Source organism: Octodon degus, unplaced genomic scaffold (genome assembly GCF_000260255.1).
Source record: "Octodon degus isolate 3935 unplaced genomic scaffold, OctDeg1.0 scaffold00048, whole genome shotgun sequence".
Lineage (NCBI taxonomy): Eukaryota > Metazoa > Chordata > Mammalia > Rodentia > Octodontidae > Octodon > Octodon degus.
The window spans coordinates 4,226,727-4,235,649 of record NW_004524624.1 but is presented as its reverse complement, the minus strand read 5'-3'; the positions used below and the strand labels follow the sequence as shown (position 1 = coordinate 4,235,649).

General features: G+C 40.2%; 2 pseudogenes; one reads left to right on the top strand and one right to left on the bottom strand.

Annotated features, from left to right (window-relative positions):
* Positions 1 to 7,777: 7,777 nt before the first annotated feature.
* LOC101584026 overlaps positions 7,778 to 8,923 on the bottom strand; it is a 6,432-nt pseudogene continuing 5,286 nt past the window's right edge.
* Positions 8,149 to 8,923, top strand: part of LOC101583649 — a 22,507-nt pseudogene continuing 21,732 nt past the window's right edge.

The following is an 8,923-nucleotide window of genomic DNA, read 5'->3' as shown; positions in this document are numbered from 1 at the left end:
TTTGCTTGAGTGATTTGAGATACAGTCTTTATCATTTAAGGCTTCCGTATGCAGCTGGGCTTATTTCTGAAGCTTTCCTTCTGTTTCATTGGCCTATTTTGGGGCCCTTATCATATTCTCTTCATTATGGAGGCTTTGTAAAATGTAAAAATATCGGGTAGGTCTAATTCCCTCCTTGTGTCTTTTCATTTTCTGAATTTTACTAATACTCCTGTGTGTTAACCTTTTCTGATGAACCTTAGTATCTACTTGCCTAGCTCTAGGAAAAAAGTTGCTTAGAATTTTAATGGGGTCATATTGGGCTTGTAAGTTAATTGAGGGAGAACTATAGTAATAGCTTAATGATGATGAGACTTCCTGACCATGAACCAGGGGTGTCTTTTCTATTGACTCAAGTCTAATTTTGTTATTTATTTATTTGTTTTTTTTAGGAATAGGTTATAGGTTTTTTCCTTTATATAAGTTTTCAACATTTTTTGTTAGATTTATTTCTAGGAATTGAATCTTCCACTGGTATGGTAAATGGGAACTTCTCTTTTGTTACATCTTATTAGTTATTATTTGTGCCTCTAAAGGCTGAGTTTTGGTGTTTATTTTATATCCTACCAGCCCACTAAATTATTTTATTGATTCAGTAGCTCTCACTATATAACCTGGGTATCCTTTAGGTTTCTGAGATCCTTTTAGTGGATTCATAAGGTCAAAACTATTTTCACAATGACAAGATATGATCTGTCCTTTAGTTTTCATTCTCAATTGAGTGTACAGTAGAATTTCCCAGAGGCTGAGAAATACCCTAATAAAACTCTCATGTGTGCTATCAGAGCAGATTGAATGCAGATGCAGGTACAAAAAGCACACTGTCTTCTGTAACCCTTAACAATAAAGAGATCTATGGTAATGTAAAATGACGTTATTCTTGTTGCTGAAGTTTTTTGTTTATAATTATTTAAAAATATTCTACTTATGATTACCTATTTATTATTACCCTTAAAATGAAACATTTGAAATTTTTTCAGCTTAAAATTCAAATTCAGTAAATATCCGTAGATACAAATCAGATAAACAAGATCCCTTTGGAGCCTCAATAATTTTTTAGTGTAAAGGGGCTTGGAGTATAAAGAAATTTGAACAGATATTGGAAAGTTACTCATTTTATTGTTTGTTTGATAGGGTTTTCCTAGATACACTGGTATATCCTAATGTAACAGAGTTAGTTTTCCTTATTTTCTAATTACCAAGCTTCTCTTTGGGTTCTGTTGTCCTAACTGCACTAGGTAAAGCTTCCAGCATAGTACTGCTGTCCTTGAAGTAGGTGAGTGTGCTTTGTCCTTTCCGCTGGTGGGAATGCCTCTAGGGTTTCCCCAGTAAGTGAGATGTAGGCTTAGGTGTGTATATTATGCTTAATTTACTGTATTTTCATGGTCTGAAAATGATATTGGTATCTTTTTTTCCCTGGTGCTGGGAACTGAACTCAGGATCTTGCACTTGCTTATGTCATTGAGCTGTATTCCCAGCCCTGAAAATGATTTTGGTGTTTAGTATTGTTTGTATTTTTGATCTATTGGTTGCCATGGTATCTATATCTTTTAGGATGTCTTTAGTCTCCCTTTTCTTACTCTTTACTGTATTGTTTGTTAGTTTTATATGGCATCCTTTGACTCTCATCTATGACCAAATAACAACCAAGAACATACACTGTTTTATTTTTCCCCTTTCCCTGTTTTTTGCTATCATTTTTAAGGTTACATTATTTCTACTTTGTCAGAGTAAATCATGGTCCTGGAATCAGAATATTATTTTAATCTCAGTTCTATCTTTAATACATTAAATTTTCTCTGTCCATCCTTTTGCTGAGATTCACTCAGTTGTTTTGTTTGATGAAGGCTAAACATGAAACCCTTGACTTGTGCCTCTCTCCTTGAATTTCTTGAAAATATGCCTCCTTTTGGTCAGTTTCATCTGTGGTTCTCAAAAACATTGATGTCAGTCTGAATTTCTGACCTGAATAACAATTTGATCTTTTTGCCTTGAAGTTCTGAAAAATTTTTTTAAATTAAAGTCTAGTAGCTCTTTTAGGATAATGCGTAGGCTTGATAATTCCAGATCAAATTTATAAGAAACACGACAGACCTTTTCAATACATTGATTTAGGATTTGTTTCTAGGAAGCTTTCTTGGATTATAGTTCCAAATATTAATTATTTACCTTTGGGTTTTTTTTTTTTTTTTTTTTTTTTGTGGACTCCAATTATACACAAGTTAGACCTTTGCTTTCTGTTTCAACCTCTTTCTTTTTTTCCTTTCTTCTTTTATTTTCTAAAATACTGAGAATTGAATCCAGGGCCTTCAGATTAATCTATGTCCTCATCCTTTAAAATTTCTTTCTTTCTTTCTTCTTTTAAGTTTTGACTCTAGGTTTTGCTAGTATGCGTTGGTTGGGGTCAAACTTGTAATCTTTTTGCCTCAGCCTCTCAGAGTGCTGAGATTGCAGGCATGCACCACCATGTCCAACTACTACTCATCCTTCTTAATTATTTTACAGTCATTTAATTTGTATTTTTATTTACTGCTTTTATTAATTTCATTAAATTTTCATTTGATTTTTTTCCTCTTAGGCATATAATTTATTCTTAATTTCTGAGATAGCTTTGATTTTTTCAATTATTTCCAATATTGATCAACTTTTATTGTATTTATTTTCAACTTTTTTAGTTCTTTTGTGTTAGTTTTTGTATCTTATTCTAGTTTTCTTTTTTTTTTTTTAATCTTCAAGTGTTTGTATCATGATGTACAATTCAGTCTGTAATATTATGCTACAGCTGTCTTTTGTTTCATGGTTGATTTATAGGGGAGGGGAATTTTCACCAGGTGAAACGTTTCATTCATATTTTATCTTTATTTCTTATGATGGCTAGAAATGGAGCTCATCTATCTGAGGGGTCCTCATTCCTAGGCATTCAGTGGCGAGTGCCTGTTTCAACAGCGCCCTCTCCTGTCAATACAGCAAGGTGCAGTTTATTAGATGGAGAATGGTGGTGGGGGCTCATGAATATTTTTCTGCAGAAATTTTAACTTCTTGTTTTTATTTACTGCTAAAGGGAGTAAAGGGCAACCACTCCTGTTGATTTATTTTCTTTTCCTCCTCCCCAAAGCAATGTTTCTCTGATGTTTCCACTTCTGCTCCATACTCATTTCCAAGTACCTTCCCTATAAGGAATGCCCTGAACGATTAGGTTTCAGACTTATAGTCACTATTTTTGCATCTTGTGTTGGATTTTTTCCTTTGCAGGGTGGTCCTGCCTGTGCTTCTGCTGTCTGCTCCATTCTCTTCTCCTTTTCCCCAGGGCCTTTCTTAGGACCTCCCTCCCTGCCCCCGAGAGGCACAGGCCTGCAGCAGTACTAGGTCCTCTGCTGGAATTTGGTGCTTGCTTCTCTACTTTCACACAATTTAAAATTTATAGTTTTATCTGGCTCTGAGTAATGCTGTAGGCATGGGTCGTGTGCAGTTTTTTCCCCCTTGTTGATCTTAGTTTTATTTTGTTTTCAAGATGTGAGGAGAGGTTTGAATTTAGGAGGCCACCATGACCTTCCAGATTTAGCACTGCTTAAGCAGGGAAAACATTGGTTTTTCAAAGGCAAGTTTGTCATTTCCACAAATACTTTTCAAATTACTTGGATTAATATATTTGGTGCTTATGAGACCGCTAAGTATGTTAATCATGTTTTCATTTATTATCCCCAGTGGGAGAAAGGCCTACCTATGGAAATTTTAGCAACATTTTACGCAGAAGAGGATGCAGACCTCTCGGGAGCAAAGAGCGCTTGTGGGCAGGAGCTGCTCCCTTCCATTCTAATGCTGGAATTTTTGTACTAGGTGTTATAGTTTAAGAACCCCTGCATGCATTGTCTCTGCTGGTTGTTACCATATTGTTAAGTATTTGGTAATATCTTAAGTATTAAAAATTCTCTGTGCTCTTACCTTTTTCTCTGAATAGAAAGACCTTCAGGTTGAGCTGCTTTCTTTTGCGCCTGTGTGGGAGAGGAGAGCCGTGGTTCTCACACGCAGCTGCTAACAAGGGCCTCACAAAATCAGGAGATGGTCTTCCTTTTTTTTTTTTTTTTTTTTTTTGTGGTACCGGGGATTGAACTCAGGGCTTTGTGCTTGCCAGGAAAGCACTTATTCTGCTGAGATATCTCCCTGGCCCTAGGAGATGGACTTCCTAATGAGGTGACCACATACTGATTGCTTTTGGCAGCTGCTTATCTTGTGTCTTCATTGGTAGTTTCTTATTGATTTTCTAATAAGTGTTTTTATCCTAAAAGAATCTTCATAAGAACTGAAAGCAGTGGAGGCAAAGGTTTCTTGAATGATACAAAAAAAGAACCATTCAGGGATGTCTAATTTATAAATAGGACCATATTAAACATTCAAATTTCTCCTTTTTGAAAGAAATCATTAAGAAAGTGAAAAATTAAGCTACAGAGTAGAAGTCACATGCAAAACCTATATCTGTAAATGACTTGTATACAGAACGCATAAAGAACATTTAAAAGTGACAGAAATACAACCCATTATAAACATGTACAGAAGACATGAAAGTTTATTTCATAAAAGGCTATGCAACTAGTAAAAAGAAAAACATGTGACAGGGTTTTCAGCTTCATTAGTTATCAGGTGAATGCAGATTAATACCATTCTGAGGTATGCTACATTTTCACAAGAATGACTGAACTGAAACAAACTGAGCAACCCAGGAAATACGCAGGTGTTGGCAAGGATGAGATTCCCATAAAGCTCCTAATCACAGAGCCGCTTGTCAGCACTTACATCACACATGTGGCTTCCTCTGCTCCAGCCGTTCTGTCTGAGGTGTCTACCCTACAGAAACGCACGCATGCCTAGGAGCACCCAAAGACAGTTGTAAGAACGTCTGGAACAACACCATTTGGAAGAACTCCAAACCAGAAACCATCCAAATTTCTATCGAGAGTAAAAGAGATCAATGAATTGTGGTCTAACTTCACACATGGAATATTATGCTCTAAGGGAGAAGAACAGTCTGTAACAATATGCAACAATATGGGATGGATCTCATACACAGAACGTTAACAACTCCTTCCATCCTCTTACACAGAAAAACAACTGACAACAGTAGGCTGAGCAAAGCCCCCCAAATGGGTGGGAAGCATACCAAGGCTCTGCATCAATAAGGAGATCCTCAGTATTCAGGGCAGGTGGGCACAGAGAGCTAGCTAGTGCTACCTGCCCCTCGCTCCACCCACTGAAGGGAAGAGCAGGGTAACCCAGTCAACTCCTGAGCTGTGCTATGAAGGCTGACTGCAGGAAAAAGCTTTGCTCTGGTCCAGACTAAACACAAAGACAGGATCTCCTCACCCCCAGAAGCTCTACTCTTGAGAATTCCTTTATTTTTAATTAAAATTTATTACCCAGCCATTGTGATACAGTTTCTTTGTAAGTTCCAAAAACATGAACAGTGTCTTGGGGCTGCTTTAAAGTGCTGTGGGGTTAGGGGGATGTGTGAGATGGTTTGAAATATTGGCTGTGGCTTGGTAATGGTTGGAGCTGTGCAAAAGATGCCTGGAACCTTGTTACGTACATTATTCTACTTCAGTACATGCTTAGAAATGTTCCAGAATGAGAAGGAGGGCTGAAGTTACCATAGATCCTGAGACTCAGGTAGCAAGGGTTTCCCACTCCTTCTCTCACTCCAGTTAACTTTTGCTATCAGTTTAGGTTTGATCTTAGAGGAGATGAGGGTGATTAGAAGAGGGCTGATTACAGAGCAATATGGAAATCTGGGCAGGGCTGAGCTGGGAGCAGTGTGGCCCCGCAGAGCTTGCTGCTAGGCGTGGGGGGCTTTCTCACCTTTGAACCTAGAGGAAGAGAGACTGGGCACTGGGAGAGGAGCTTTGGCCCAGGGGTGTGATCAGTTTCCAGATCTGGGGCAGGGACTAGGAGAGTAAATGCTTCAACCAGGGTTTCTTCTTTTGATTTCTTGGTTGGAAGATCAGGAAGAGAGTTGACTATTTCTTTCCCACTGGGATCAGCAATACAGGACACAGAGCAGGATCCTGGCAGGCAGGAGGGGTCTGAAGGCTCTGCATTTCCCTATGTTCCGATGATTCCAGAGACAGTGAGGGGTTTTGTTGTCTGCATTTGAAATATCCCCGAGAGTGCGCAGCAGGCCTGCTGTACAGTCTGCACCCCACTCCTCAGCACCCACACTGGCACCTCAAGACTGGCCTCATTCCTTTCTCGTGGCTCATGGCATTCCACAGTGTGGCCATGCTGTGGTTTCTTTCACTGTTGTCTCTTACCAAGAACTTCAGTTGCTTGCCTCTTGAGAACTTACTGTCTTCACTCTGGAAGCTCTCTCTGCATCTTCGAAACTCTGAGAAATTGCTATATGTCTTATATCTTTGACTCTCATGGACTCGTGCTTGGCTGTATATGTACTTCAACTGTTCAAACCACTGAGATGTGGCAGCTGGCACAGGTGGCAAGAAGACAGGTAGCAAAGGCAATGAAGACCGACTCAGGCACTGGAAGGGTTGGGTTTGAGTTCCAGCTTTGTCAGTGCTTTGCTGTGTGACCTTGGGTAAACTGCTTAAGCTCTCTGAGTTTCATTCTTCCTATCTACAGTTTGCTGTACCTGCCCTGGAGGGTTGCTTGAGGGCATCTGTGAAGAGGAGGAGAATGACCTTGTGCCGGATGCAGGCCCTTTCCCTGCCTTCCTGTGGAGCAGGAATGGAAGGCTTCTGGTCAGAGGGAGTTGGCTGGGTCCCCTCTCAGTGTCCAAGGCTGTGCTCCTCCCTGCAGCTATGACAATAACAGTGCCTCCAAGAGGCATGCTGGCTACCTACACCCATTGCCCAGTTCCAGGGCCCACAGCTGTTCTGAGGCCTCATTTCTCTTCATTGTAGGGCTGCCCTGGATGGTGGACAGTCTGAGCAGGCTTTCCTATGAGGCTAATTTTTTTCTCATTTCAAGTTTATTAAAACTTCAGTAGTACACATTATCCAAGTTGTAGGTTATCAAAAGATCAGCCCAATGAAGTCCATTTCAAACCAAAAAGACATTAAAGGTATAAAAGGCATAAAAGACCCCCCCCCTAAAAAAAAACCCAATGAGAACAACACAGAGGCTATTCACCAGAAATTCTCTACTACTAAAGTTTTGAGACAGAAGGGAAATAAATGGACAGAACTCACCCATCCTCTTCTGTCCACATTTGTTCCGGGGCTTGATTCGTGTTCAGCTTTTTTGTTTTTATTGTGTACATGGTCACTTCCTTGAGCCTTTGATTTCTGGTCTTCATTTTTCACTGAAGGTCTTGTCTTCTCATCCTCCCTCTGTTTCAGTGTGGAGGATTTTGATTCACTCACTGTCTTGGCTTCTTTGTTTTAATTTTGAGAGTGGATTTGGATCCCTATCAACTGTCCCCTTACTACCTGAGCTATTGTGATCGCGAGCCTTAGAGTACCTTCTTTTGTCACTCTCAGAATTTTCTGTGAGCTTTTACTTTCTTGATTTGTAGGCTTTTCCTTTATCTGCTTTTTTATTTTTATTTTGTGCAAGGTGTTACTACGCACCTTGGACTCATAGTGATCCTCCTGTTTCCAGCCTCCCCATCGCTGGGATTACAGGCCAGAGCCACCACGCCCTGGATTGGGCCGTTGGCTCAGTGCCCCCAAGGGTGGGGCCGGCAAGGCTTGTGGGACCAGGGATGGAGCCCAGCTTTTTCTGCTTTGTCTTACTTTTCTCTCCGGGCTCCTTCTATCTTTTTGGTTTTCCTGGTGTTCTTCTCTCTCAGCTCAGTGACCTGCCCCTTCTCTTGGCCCCTCTCCTTGCTTCTCCTGCGGCTTCTATCACAGCATCTGGGTTCCCTGCTTCTGGCCCTGGCCCTGGCCCTAGTTCCGCTTCATTCCCTTGTCCTGCTATTGTAGCCGTGTTGACTCTTAGGTATGTCATGCCCTCTATCCTGCACTGTGCACTTACACCCTTTTCTTTTACTGTGGTCACATTCATCACCTTTTGGCTCTTTCTACTTAGACTTCCCTTGACCTCTACTTCTTTCTTGGTCTTTTGCTTTAGAATCAGATCATTTTTCTCTAACGTTCCCATAATTCTTTTCTGTACTCCTGGGCCTCAGCCTCTTTTCTCTGTGTCTGTTTTGAATCTCTTTCCTTATTCTTTGGTTCCTCTTTGCTCTTTATCCTGCTTTTAGACTTGGCCCTTTTCTTCATTTGTTTTTTTTTTTTTATGATATTCATTTTCTTTCTCTGAATTTCTTCTGATTTCTCTGGCATTGCTGTCACATGTATGGTCTTTAATGTTCTTTTCCTTCTCATTTTTTCTGTTGGGTTTTGAGACACATGTCTGTCTTCAGTTATTTTTCTCACTTTGACTCTAACTGGGCTCCTTTGATTTTCTTTTATTTCTTTCAGTTTACTCTTATCTCCTGTGATCCTTCTTCACTGCTGGATGCTCTTGTTTGTTGAGCTCTCTCCATCTCTTGCCTCCAATGTGGAGGAGTCTTACATCTGAAATAATGACTTGACCCGGATCTGGAAGAAGTTCAACAACACTTTGGTCCTCTTCCTTTAATTTTCATGCTAAGAGTGGTCTCTGGTATGAAGCAGGCTGGGAGTTAGCCCACTCTACTCTTTTTCTCTCTGCCTTTCCATTCCTTATTGTCAGCTTTCAGAGGACTTCTCCTCACAAGGAATCTATTTGCTGGTATAGGAGGGCTCTCTTCTGGATGGACAGCTGACTGGAGCTGTGCTTCAAGATCTTTAGCTTCACTAAACTAAAGTCAAAATGGATTAAAGATCTAAACATTAAAGCAGAGACACTAAATCTCCTGGAAGAGAAAGTAGGTGGAACTCTTGAAGACATA